Here is a 12,454-nt window from a genome sequence, read left to right on the forward strand (position 1 = left end):
GACCCAATGCAACCTTACTGTTTGTCTGTCTACTGCTGATTCCCCTGGCTAATTTTGGCTAGCTTTAACAACGGAGCAGTGTCTGAAACTAGGCTAAATAGGCTAACAGGATGGAAAAGACAAAATAATTGTGTGAGAAGGAGACTGTATCATGAGCTCGTGTATTATTATGCAGCAGTGAGGCCATGAGATACAGATCCTTAGAAAACTGACTTCATTAGTGTCTGTGCTCACAGAATTCATTCATGGGTTTAAAAGTTATTTGGTGGCAATCATCTGGAACACAGGGCTTTCTCAAATGTGCTCAAATGAAGAAACTCCTCTGCCATGGAAAATAGAGAGTTTATTTTGGAATTTGAAGTGTGCTTGAACTACTCTTAGGAAAGAAACATCTTCTATCTGAGTTAAAATTTAAACTCAACTGTTGGCCTAATTGCCCTCAGTGAGTCCAACAGAAACTGCAGTTAGTGACTAATGACTCATTCCAATTGGTGATAAGGCACACGGGCAGGACTCTGTGTCGCCAGCCCTTGCTAACTGGGCAGAACTTACAGTCTCTGGTAAGTTCCCATCCAAGGGGAGTCTCCCATGGCACTGTAGGGCTTCCAGGAATGTCGTCTTTGACAGAGTCTGTGGGGAGTTGCTGTTTACGTACAGTCTGGCTCAGTACTGCGATCTCTTATATTACTCTCATCTATGGGAGTTCCATTCTAGCATGTGAGTTTTGACACTAATTTATAACATGGCATGTGTGGTCAGGATGAGATTCCCTGCTCGTTACATCACAAGGCCTCAGTATAACTTAGCTCCAGATGGAGTTGTTAAAATCCTCTTTTGACCCCAACACAGGGTGAATTTCATGCATGAATGCATTTTTTCAAAGCTTCTTAAGCTCCTAGAAATTCAGATATTTAGTGGGATTTTCAGAGTTGCAAATATCACTCATCAAAGCAAATGGGATTAAGGTGCACAGTGATATTTTCAAAGCATTGTCTGCATTGTATGGCATCTATTGAAAATATATTTTAACAAATCCAGCTCCAAGTCTCCATTTATACTTGTCTAGGAAGTTTGCCTTTGACTTTAGAGGAATGGACTGTAAAAAGAATCAGTAAGTAGCATCTGACTCTATCATCGCACAGTGTTATTTTGTGATTTATCAAATAGTTGCCTGCAGTAAGTGGCTTGTACAGTTTATTTGGTATTAGGAAAAACATTTGTATCTTTCTGTTATGAATTGTGGAACAGTCTTGTGAAAAGATGTGTTTGTCCCCTCTACAGGCCTTCCTTGACTGTGGTGTTCAGACTGCATTTTCTGGTAAATTACCATGGGAAGAAAAGTCCCATCTCCCTTCTCCTCCTTTCCTACCCCTGGAAAGAAAATTCTATTGTTTGTGAAAGGTAAGTGCTTTGGGTAACAACTGCGATCAAAAGTGTGATAGATCATAGAATCACAGAGTGGTTTGGATTGGAAGGGACCTTAAAGGTCACCCAGTTCTACTCCCATGTGCAGGGGCACCTCCATGTGATAGACTATGAATACTAACAGTGGCATTTTAGAGCATAAGCCACAATCCTACCATTTGAAAGTGAAATTAGAGCTCTGCCAGGCCTCACAATGTCCCACTGCTGACCACGGAAGATTTGCTAGGCCATTGTCGGTAGCACAGAATCATAGAATGGTGTGGGTTGGTAGGGACCATAAAGATCATCCAGTTCCAACCCATTGCTGTGGGCAGAGATGTGTTTGAGAAGCTTTTGGTGGAGGCAGCAGACTGAACCTCAGGATGATCTCCCAGCATGGACCTTCAGCTGTATCTCACTCCTGGGTGACGCAGCATCTATTTCAGCCAAGACACCAGGGCTGAGGAATTCAGCTTTGGGTGTTACTGTGTTTATGTACCAAGATTACTGAGAAACCAAATAAGAAAGCAGCTGTGAGCCTTTAAGCAGTGTGCCATGGAAAAATAAAACACAGTGTGTATGTGTGCACGAGGGGAACGTATGCGGTGTTTTGTACATTCCAGCAGAGGCCTCAGTAAAGACTGGAATTTTAATTCTCATCTGACAACATTCCACAAAGACAACTAGCATTCCCTTCCCATTTCCCCCTCCCAACAGATTAATTAAAAAGAATAATTTTGGCTTATTATTAAGTCTGCCTTGTCTATCAAATAACTGTTGAAGTGCCAGCACTCCGAAGAGATTAGCTGGGGTACTTCTGTTTAGTTCCTAATTTGGATTCTCAGGGACTCATTCGTATTATCTATTTTCTTTCTTATTATTGTTGTTAGCCATGCAACTTCTTATGTATTGTCATTCTAAATCAAGATTAGAAACATTACCAGCTGCTTTGGTGTCTCTGCAGGGACTCTTTGGGTTTCTTTTTCCTACACTCGTGATCCCCTCACGCACATGCCTATAGTACAAGGTGGTTAGAAATGTAGGAAGGAGGAGAGGCAGTGACTCATATCAGCTTCTTAACAGCACAATTAAAGTACAAACCCCCACCTATGCCAGTAGGAACATAGATCTTGATCTGCACAATACTGCTGTACAGTATTTCTGTGTTTATTCCAGTTTTTTAGTTCTGAATTTAAATACGGAAAGCAGGCCACTGTTTAAGGAATTTGAATGGAGGAAATGTTGGTTTTAGCACTGACATCGCTGTAGGATCAGAAGAACCAGACTTTGCACACAGTAATCTGTTCATTTCTCGATTACAAGCTATGTACAAAAAGGGACAGAAGTCTGTCTCCTCTATCTAAGTGGGCCTGCCAGCATTCATAATATCCCATTTAAGCACAGCTGATGGCTAAAATCATCAGTTAGCTAGCTGTGTAGTTGAAAGCATAAAACAATGAGACTAACCACTTCAAATGAGGATGTTTTTTCCCCTCTTGTTCTAATTTTAGTAATTGCAGTAATAACCACAGAAAAAACTGTTTACTGCAATAGTTTCTGTTTAGCACTGTTTAACATACGTGTCATCTTGGGAATCCAGCTGCTAGTATTTTCCTTCTTTCTCTTATTTACAAGAATCAGCTAATTAATAGTCATATTTTTTTTAGAATGTAGGTTTTGATCCATACTGTGATGTAGCTGTAAGAAGCAGAGCACAAGACCCGCAACCTAGCAAGGGGGTTAAATTACTTTTCCACTTTTGTGGTTCTAGACAGCTCAAGCAGTTAGGAAGATTTACAAGTATGTAGGCAGTATCTTATATCTGACATAGGCGAACCACATTGTGCGCTGTGGTCCTGTCCCTTGCAGACCTCTTATCCCTGAACTGTCACAGGGTTCCAAAGGAACCTGCCAGCATTTTGTGCTCTACCTGACTTTAGGCTTCCCAGGCCCCTTTGCTATGGTTAAATGTGCTAAGATATGGGTGAGAATCTTTCCTTATGACTTTAATTAGTTCCTAACATAGATTAAGACCTGCAGAGATGTCAAAACAGGTGCACTGCAGAGATTTGAAAGCTAATTAACGTGTAGGCGGAAGAGCTATTTTTTCCTTTCTACTTCGTACTGATACTGTTGAGTTCAGTCGGGGGCTGTCTGCTAGCTGGAATGAGGACAAGCATCCCATCATACATGCCATATTCACTTATCTGAATCACTGAACTTCGCTCGGGATGGGAGAGAGCTGCCCTGCAACAGTGCCACTTGGGTGACCAGGAGGGGCCTTCTAGGGAGGGAAAAAGCACTAACAATGGCCTTATTTCATGTGTCAGCTGTTTTAGCTGCCTCGCTGCAGTAGGGGCCACGCTGGCACTGTTCAGTTTCACTACTATGAAATTACTGTCACAGCTTATGAAAAATGCCTTAGTCATTGCTGAAGGCCCCACCCCAGACTCCTCAAGACATCTTAGAATCCTCACCCACTCCGTTTCCAGCAAAGATGTCACACAGCTGAAAATGCCTGCTAGATCAGCTTTTCTTCAGAATGAGATCCCTCTGTTGACAGCAGAAAAGGATAAGCAAGTGGAAGCTGTCCCTTCGGAAGAGCCTTTCCAGAAGGAAAACACATGTTTTCCTTTGTCTGATTGATCCTTGGACCCTTTCAGAGAAGCTGATGGCTCCGTGCCGGTGCACCTGCCCGACTGTGCTGTAACATGGCCCACAGTGGAGGTGTTATGAGCACTGTGTGCTCTGTCTGCCTTCTGCTTGGAGCACCAAGAACCTGCGCAGCCCACAGAAAGGTCTTTTTACAGCAGGCAAGGCAAACTCTCCATGCAGATGAGGAAGACAGTAACTTAAACATTCTTCTCCCCTGTGCGAACTTAAAATGAAAAGTTCTGAGTGGGAGAGCTGGTGTGTGGGCTTGCTGCCCGAAAGGTACACTTGGGTCTTGGAAATAAGATCATGTGGTTGTTCCAGTCAGGTGTGCTCACAGAGGTGTCTTTGGCCTGGGAATCGCTCGATTCCTTCTCGATCTGCATCTAAATGCAGTGAAGCACCTGTTTCCCATCTGGTAAGGATGAAGAATAATTGAGGGGAAATCGGTGGGCCAGGGTGGGAGATGGAACATTCTGAACGCCTTGCTAGGAATTGGCACCTTTGTCCAGCATCCTGAGCGGTAGCTGGCCATTCTCTGAACTTGTGAGTCTGTGAACACTAACCAAAACAAAAATGAGCGTTCATCTCTCTCTCTTTCTTTCCTTTGTTTTTTTTATTTATTTTGTTTTATTTTTTTAAATTGAGCTAGTTAAAAGCAGAGCCTCAATCAAATTTTTAAATTTCTTAGGTTAGTTCTAGTTCAATATTATTTAATGCTTGGGTTTGATACTGCTTCCATAGCAGTGAAGCAATTGTCTTTTGTATGTATTTTACAGAAGTTAATGTAATAATATTAATATTGTCTTAAGAGTGCCTTACTACCAGCCGTAGGTCTAATTTTCTAACAAGATGCTGCTAAGGGTATTACTTTGGCTTCGGCAGTCATCTTTGTCTCAGAGCCTCTTAGAAAAGCAGTAGGTTCTTGGCCAGAATTCCTGTTTTGGTCCTGTAAAGTATAGTTTTGTTGTAACGATAGCTTGTTCTTAATAATATTGATCTGCTTTCTTCCTTTATTATTGCCTAGATGTTGCTACATCGATTACTCTTACATTGCTGACAACCTAACACCGTACAGTTCAAACAGATCAGTATCCACAACCTGTCTCAAATGATCATAGTTACATTACTTCCATTTCAGTTAGTGCGGCACTTCCTTCACGAGCTGATACAGTTTTGATTGTATTAAAAATAAAATCTGAAGAAATTAAATTACCTGAAAATTAATTTGAAAAAAATATCTCTAGGAGCCTCTTTCTGTGCCTGCTTCTGTGAAAAATTAATTTATATGTCTTAATCTGCCAGTTCTGTATAGGGAGGCGGAAATACGTCTTTTTGGATTGTGTTACCTGATTGACCCTATTACACAGCCTCAAGTCGCATTAGATAGAGGGAAATAATATTTTTGAATGCTGGTTATTCCCACTTTCAGAGACTCACTTTAAAAGGCAATGTCCCAGCAGGATTTTTTTTTTCAGTTTATGGTCTTTATTATAAAGGCTCTGTGGTCGAGCAGATTAGATATTGCCATTGCTTTGGGACATAGTGCACTGTTAGCCAGTGTTCTAAGAAAATGATTAATGTAGCTGAGGATGCAGCCAAAGAACAAGAACTTCAGAGAACACATTACTTCCTCTTCAGTGTGGAAAGCTTTATTTCATTCTGCAGTAGAAAGATCAGGATCCACTGCAAATTCAGTTTATCAATCCTCCTCTTCTCTCTCCCGTAATCTTTGTGTCCTTCTTGAGTCTCGTTCTGCATGCCAGCAAGATGTGTTCTGACCTATTTCTTTTTGAGTTGCAGCCAGATTGGTCTAAATGAAGCGTGTCACTTCACATACTTCCATGTTTTTACAGCTTAGTAACATCTGTGATTACTAATTGCTTAAGGAGGGAATTCTTATCTCTGGTAAACCGTGACTTTGACCATGAAAAGAAAAAATTACTCAAGTACAGGGTCACCTTGCCTTCTCCATGTCTGCCTGTATTTTCCATGTTTCTGTGAAGAAGGAGTATGTAAAATACTGACAAGACACCAGTGGTTTCAAGTAGAGGAGTAGAGAAGAAACTTCCCATCGTTTTGCTTCAGGAAGGTCAAGTGGCAGAGGGATATTTGATTTGCACAAGAGAAGTTCTTATCAGCTAGTACTGATAACAGCGGTCTAGTCTGATGATTAGATGCTAGTTTAGCTTCCCTGATATCGAAACCAAACGAGTGGCTTTCTGGCTCCATCTGCTGGAGCCGGATGGCGTGAGCGGTATGGGGAAGCTTGGCTGGACACGCAGGAAAGGTGTAAGCCAGAAAATAGAGGAACGTGTCTAAAACAGAAGGACTCTGTGTGTGTCGTCGAGACTGTGAGAAACCATATGGGAACATTCATCTCCAGAATGCATGAAAAATAAAGAATAATTAGAGGCTTGTTTGTGGTTGCATTAATTATGACTTTCCTAGTTACTTTAGGACACACAAAACAACTGAAAACAATAATGTTTAGAACAGTATACCAATCTATATCGTGCTGTCTTTTACTTTGTCATGTGCTACTCTGAGGCTCCAAAGGTAGTTTATTCCACACTGATAATTACAAAGAAGATTAATTTTAAATGATTTCCCGGTTATGGAAACTGAAACCTTGTTTCAAAATTAGGAGACCACAGAGTAATTTCAGTTCTAGGAGGTGCGCTGTTCCATGAATTTCACATGAGCTCAATGGCTACTGAGAGAGGAACACCTAATGGACTTGCAGAGCTTTTCCTGCAACCCTCTTGTCACCTCTGAAGAATCTCATTTGTCCATTAAATTCATCTTGTATCTCACAAAAAAAAAAAAAAAAAGAAATGAAAGGTTACTTGGAAGGCAGCTTCTTATCAGGCACTGTGTCCTGCAAACATTGCTTTGTTCAAGTAATCACATACCTACAGTTAGGAATGTGATTTTTCTGGTGCAGGTGCTTAATATGTTTAAGAAAGTTCTTGTTCTTGACTAAATTCTCATGACGCATCCTTTGGGGTAAAAAGCCGGGGCGGGGAGAAAAGGAGACAGTGGCTCAAGGATGTGGTGTTACTTCCCACTAAAAATAGCCTTAGCTGCTGTTATGACAGATGTCTCTATGTCCAAGAGCTCTTTGGTGTTCTGAAACCATAAAAGGGGAAGTGAGAAGCCATGGGAAGACTGGCTAGAGAAGAGAACAGAATTTCTTTCCTTTCTCTCTCTTTTGTCATAGTTGCAGATTCCTGCTTGGAATAGCTGGCAGAAAACTTCTGAAGAGTTTCACCAGGATTCCAAGTTTCTTCATGGCATGCGTTGTGTCCTCTAATGGAACCATAAGGAATTAGAATAGCAGGGAAGTGTCTAAAGTACATACAAAACTACGTGCTTGGTTTGGGGGGTTGAAAGACTACAGACTTAGTAAGCTGGTCTTTTTATTCAGCACTAAATTTTTAGAAACCCTTTACCATATCACTTTCACGATTACCTGTGACACAGCACTGTCACCTCGGGCAACCAATAAGTCTCTAATAGGAATAAAGCCTCTGTAGTAGTCCATGGCAGCAAGCAGGCTTAGTCGAGGGAATTAGGAATTAGCCTTTTCTAATACGCTGAGTAGACGTTTGCACATCCTCTAGCAGAGCTAAAAGAATGCTGGCATGCTAAGAGCTATGGGGAATACTTTGATTTTAAAGTAAACATCATTTTACTGCATCTAAGTGACATACATCTCAAGGATATGGTGCTATCTTCCAGTCTGACAAGGTAGGTGCTTCTCATTTTTCTGTTTTAAGGAAAATAACAAAGTGAATGAACAGATTGGCTACCACTGAGAAAAGAAAAGCAGTCGTCTTTTCTCCCGTTGTTTGAGTGGCCATTTGCTTTGGTCAAAGGTCTTTTGCAAAGCAGGATGCTAAAAAGGCTCATTCGACCTTTAGTGAGATGAAAGCTGCCTGGATTTTTCTCCCAAATGGTAGCTCTCTCTTCCGGTACATCTTCTGACACTTTAGCTTGGATTCGTTCTAAGTAGTTTAAATCTGAGCTATTCTTATAATACAAGAATTGTTTTTCTTATACCTCGAGTATGTTATCTAAGCAGAGTCATTCTCTGTCTTTCTTCTATTTAAAAGAAGAGAGGGATTCTTTTTCAAAATCAATAATGAAAGTAAATTATTAGCAATCTGAAACATGCTGGAGGAAAAAGTGCAGAGGTACATATACTTGTTTTGGTGCACACTTGTTGAATGCTTCATCAAAGTTCGGGTGTCTTTAGTTCTCATACTTGTGGAACAAAACAATGCTGATAAATAGAACGGGAAAAGAAATAGATGATGAATGAAAAATGGTTGATGCTATAAACAGGATGCAAGGCTAAGGTTTGAAATTAACTGATTTTATCTAATTGATTCTATTTTTGTTTCACTGTTATGATTATCTCTTCAGTCCTCATTGACCTGAAGCAAAGTGATAGATTTTTGAGCATTTGTAGTTCATCTGACTTTACCAACCACACAGGAATCCGATACGGTCACGCTTACTTTGAGATGAACACATAGCAGAAAATCAAATTAGGTCAATACAGTAGCATTCCTTGTGTCTGTATTGATTATGTGGCTCCTGAAATGGAGTTTAGCGGTGGGCTTAATCACAAGCCGGGCCTTGAGTGGCTCAGATGAGAAACTGCCTGCACCTCATTGTTACGGAGACGAGAACTTGGGAGTTTTGCAGGACTTAAATCAGTGTGCAGCAGCCAAGGAGCACTAGTGAATATGGATGTAGCGACTCCCTATTTATCAGCCAAACCAAAGAAATCTTGATGGCGGCAATAAAGCTTCAGACTCTCATGGTTATGTCTGTTTTAGTTTGTTTGCTGAGGCAAAGTGTACATCTTAAAAATACTAATGTTTCAAGTTGCCATATCAGCATGTTTCTTCCTTGTTTAGTTTGGGGTTTTTTTTTCATTCACAATTAGAACGAGATGTGTCCTGAAAAAACAGGCCTTTGGTGTTCAATTTCCCAGATCTTATTAGGCAATAATAATACTGTTAATGGATGCAAAAACAGTACCGCCTCAAATGTGTTTTCTCCTTTTAATACTAATATTTTTAGCAGAATCTTGTGGGGGTAGTGGATAGTGAGAAGGTAATGTACACTTGCTTTCCAAATGGATTTGATTAAAAACAAAAACCTTATGCGCATGGTGGTACTGATTTAATTATTTTTGGTACAATCCCACAAAGCAAAAGCATGGACCCTGTTAAGCTTGATACTGTACAAACACAGAACAAAGAGAAGATTAATGCCTGCACATGCAAAGAGCTAAATGGACGTGTGACTGGATTTACATCACAGGAATAAAACCATGTGATAATTGCATTATTTTGCCCTTTTGGTTGGTTGGTTCTTATTGTATCTGCTTATTCCTTACTAAAGCAAATGTCAGAATTCTGATTAGAACATGCGTATGCTGAGAATTTCTTGGCTGCAGCGAACCAACACAACAAAGATTTCCAATTTAACAGTAGGCCGAATCCTGCAGATCCTGGAAAAGCCTAGTTCATATTGACTTCATTAAAGGCGGAATTCAGGCTACTGCTGAGGGCTGGCATCAAGCCAGTCTATGCTTAACTCTCCCCTAAGTCCTACAATATGCACTGCTTTTGTTTCTGAACTGTGGTAAATTTTATGTTGAGAATTCAGCACCTGGAAGGTGGGTAGGAATGAGCCCAGGAAGCTGTAGTAATTGCTAAGGACAAAAAAACCCATATTCTATCCTGCAGCACAAAACACAGAACTACTCAGTGAACTACAACAACAATTTCTTCCAGTAGTCAAGAAGCTTTCTTCTGTCAAATTAGTCTTGAACTTCATTCATCATTTATGAATTTTCTCTCAAGACACTATCTACTCTTAAAATGTTTTACCACGAGACACTGGGCTGTGATGAGCAGAGTAGAGAGGAAAACCAGAGGCCTGTGAGGAAACACTGCCAAAACATGATTTATTTCTGTGTTAATTTCCTCAGTTCTCCTTTTTCAGTTAGGTGTTGATATTTTCATGAAAATCGAAGTAGAGATCCTGAAATACGTCTTAATTCAGTAGAGGTGAAGGAAATTAGGAAATGTACAAAAGGATTGTGAGCAGCTTGTACTGAAATGACAGCGTGGTCACTTCCCAAAGATGCACAGAGAGGTAAATACACTTTCTAGAGAAGAAGTGTGACTTATGCGTAAGAGAGGAACTTCCTACAGAGAAGAAAATGCTCCCAGAGGTTCCTTATTCTCCAGATGCAGATGGACAAATGCCATTACCCTTAGCGGCTGGGCAAGTAGCAGTTTGATGGTACTCGGCAGGGAACAAACAGCTGTTCTGTAGCGTCAGCTCTGGGGATTGCTGTGCAAAGGGACTGACGGCAGGACAGCAGTGGGCTGGAATGTTTGCAGTTAAGCATCACCAGCTGCTGTATTCATGGCCAGAGAAACACAGCGATTATGCTGCTCCTTTGCAGAGCTGCCACAGCTTAGATCTTCCTGCTGCTTGCAGTCTGACTAGAATATTTCTCTGCCAGCTGAAGGAAGGCAGTTCTGCTGCATCTTTGTGCTGATGTGCAGAATTTATCTTCTGGAAGCTGTCTGTGCTGCTTTGCTCAGACAAAAAGTTGACTGTGCAAATGTGATTTAGTAGAGTCTGTAAGAGCCTTTTAGTATGACAGTATTCACACAATATAGTTTAAAAACCCCGTTTAAAGAGCTTCTCCTTTCTGAAGCCACCTTAAGGTCAGTGGTGCAGCGATAAGTGCACTAAATGTTCACGTAACTGCAGTCTAGGTGGTCTGTTATGGCAGACAGGCATTTTACGCTCTGGAGTTTTTCCCAGCTTAGTGAGTTAACATATAGTCTTAGCTGACTGCAGAAAGATTAGTGTACTTCAGTGGGCTTAATCTGTGACATAGATTAATCTTGATGTGATCTTATTACTGCAAGGTCAGGTGGGACTGTAGTTTTTGATCATCTTGATTTGCTCATTTGACTCTCACATGTGTGTTTTGGAGCAGTTTTTGTCTTTGTTGGTGTCTCTGAGACTTTATTGACAGGAGACAGAGATGGCTAACTCGTGATCCTGACTACAAACTGTTAGGAGACGGACTATGAAAGAGGAAAAAGGAGAAGTCCTCTCCCCAGTGTGTATCCCCTTATCAGTGTCACCTGTTGAAATTTAGGAAGTGGCAAAGTAAAGCCACCATCACCTGTCAGGTCTCTGGAGATTGGTGTGATACAAGTTGGTCAGCTGGAATATAGTACTGTGATGGATGTTCCTGGCAGAAATGGAGAGCCTGCAGCTGAGGGAGCTGGTAAAGGTGAATTCTCTGTACAACTGGTTCTGGGCGGAGACCTGGGTAATGAGTCTGTCACGGTTAACTTTCATTTGCCTCCCAGCGTAAGAGGGCAAGGCAGGCTGATGGCTGCTGGGTCTACATGTTGCTGGTAGAGTAGCAGGCTGTAGCTGTCAAGAAGTATTTTGTTTCTAATGATTAATTTGGCACGTCTTACCATTTTGCATGAAGCAGCGCTAACGTCATAATCGACAACAAAAGGTTTGAGGTGTTCCTGGCAGCCTGTGAGCGAGAGCGCATGGGGCTGTCTGTCTTTGGCATGAGCATTACAGTAGCTCCTTTTGGCAGTCCTCAGAAAATCTATTGTTATGGGTTTTGCCCTGTTCCTCTACAAAGATTGTCAGCAAAAAGCACAGCTGCATTTTTATCTAGTGATCGGTAGGCAGGTGAGAGCAATTGATTTTTCTTTTAATAGGCTTCTTAAAATCTCCCTCAATTTAATTAGGTTCCACTGCTTTGATGGACGTTTCTTAATGAGTATCTATCAACAGAAGGTGAAACACTCCCACAGGAAAACATCCAGCATAATGCTAGAACTGCCCAGAATGTCCCAGGGCTCAGCGAGTTAAGCAGTGAGAACAAACAGGGACCAGCGATACACTTGCATATGGTCCCATAGAAAATGAGGACTAGGAGGGGATGATCTGATTCTCAGTTCTTTACTTTGCTTCTAAACCTATTCTACACCATATGTTTTGTCTTTTGGCTAACTCCCACTTCATATTGTCTTACTACATCAAGATATATTGGATATGCACATTTCTAGATCTTACCTATGTTTTAGTTGCCACTATTCCTAACCGGTCCAAATTTGTTTATGTCTTTTATTTATTTTTCTCATTTGAAAAGCAATTTTCACAACTGGAGCCAACATGATTATGTACAGTACCAGTACTTAATGGTTTAGGAAACATTACTGGCCAATTAAATTCCTTTTCTTCCAGGGAGGCTTTTACACCTCTTCTGGACAATTAATTGCAAAATAAAGATGGGCATTTCAACATATTTACCTTTCCC

The 12,454-nt window shown here is 41.0% G+C and overlaps 1 protein-coding gene across 1 annotated transcript in view; it reads left to right on the forward strand.

Annotated features, from left to right (window-relative positions):
• The first annotated feature begins 7,672 nt into the window (after positions 1 to 7,672).
• TRPM1 (transient receptor potential cation channel subfamily M member 1) overlaps positions 7,673 to 12,454 on the forward strand; it is a 93,791-nt gene continuing 89,009 nt past the window's right edge. Inside the window, exon 1 of the mRNA XM_054077225.1 lies at positions 7,673 to 7,809. The gene's annotated coding sequence lies outside the window, so the exon portion shown is untranslated. The remainder of the gene's footprint in view (positions 7,810 to 12,454) is intronic.

The sequence above is a fragment of the Cuculus canorus genome, chromosome 12 (assembly GCF_017976375.1).
Source record: "Cuculus canorus isolate bCucCan1 chromosome 12, bCucCan1.pri, whole genome shotgun sequence".
Classification (NCBI taxonomy): Eukaryota; Metazoa; Chordata; class Aves; order Cuculiformes; family Cuculidae; genus Cuculus; species Cuculus canorus.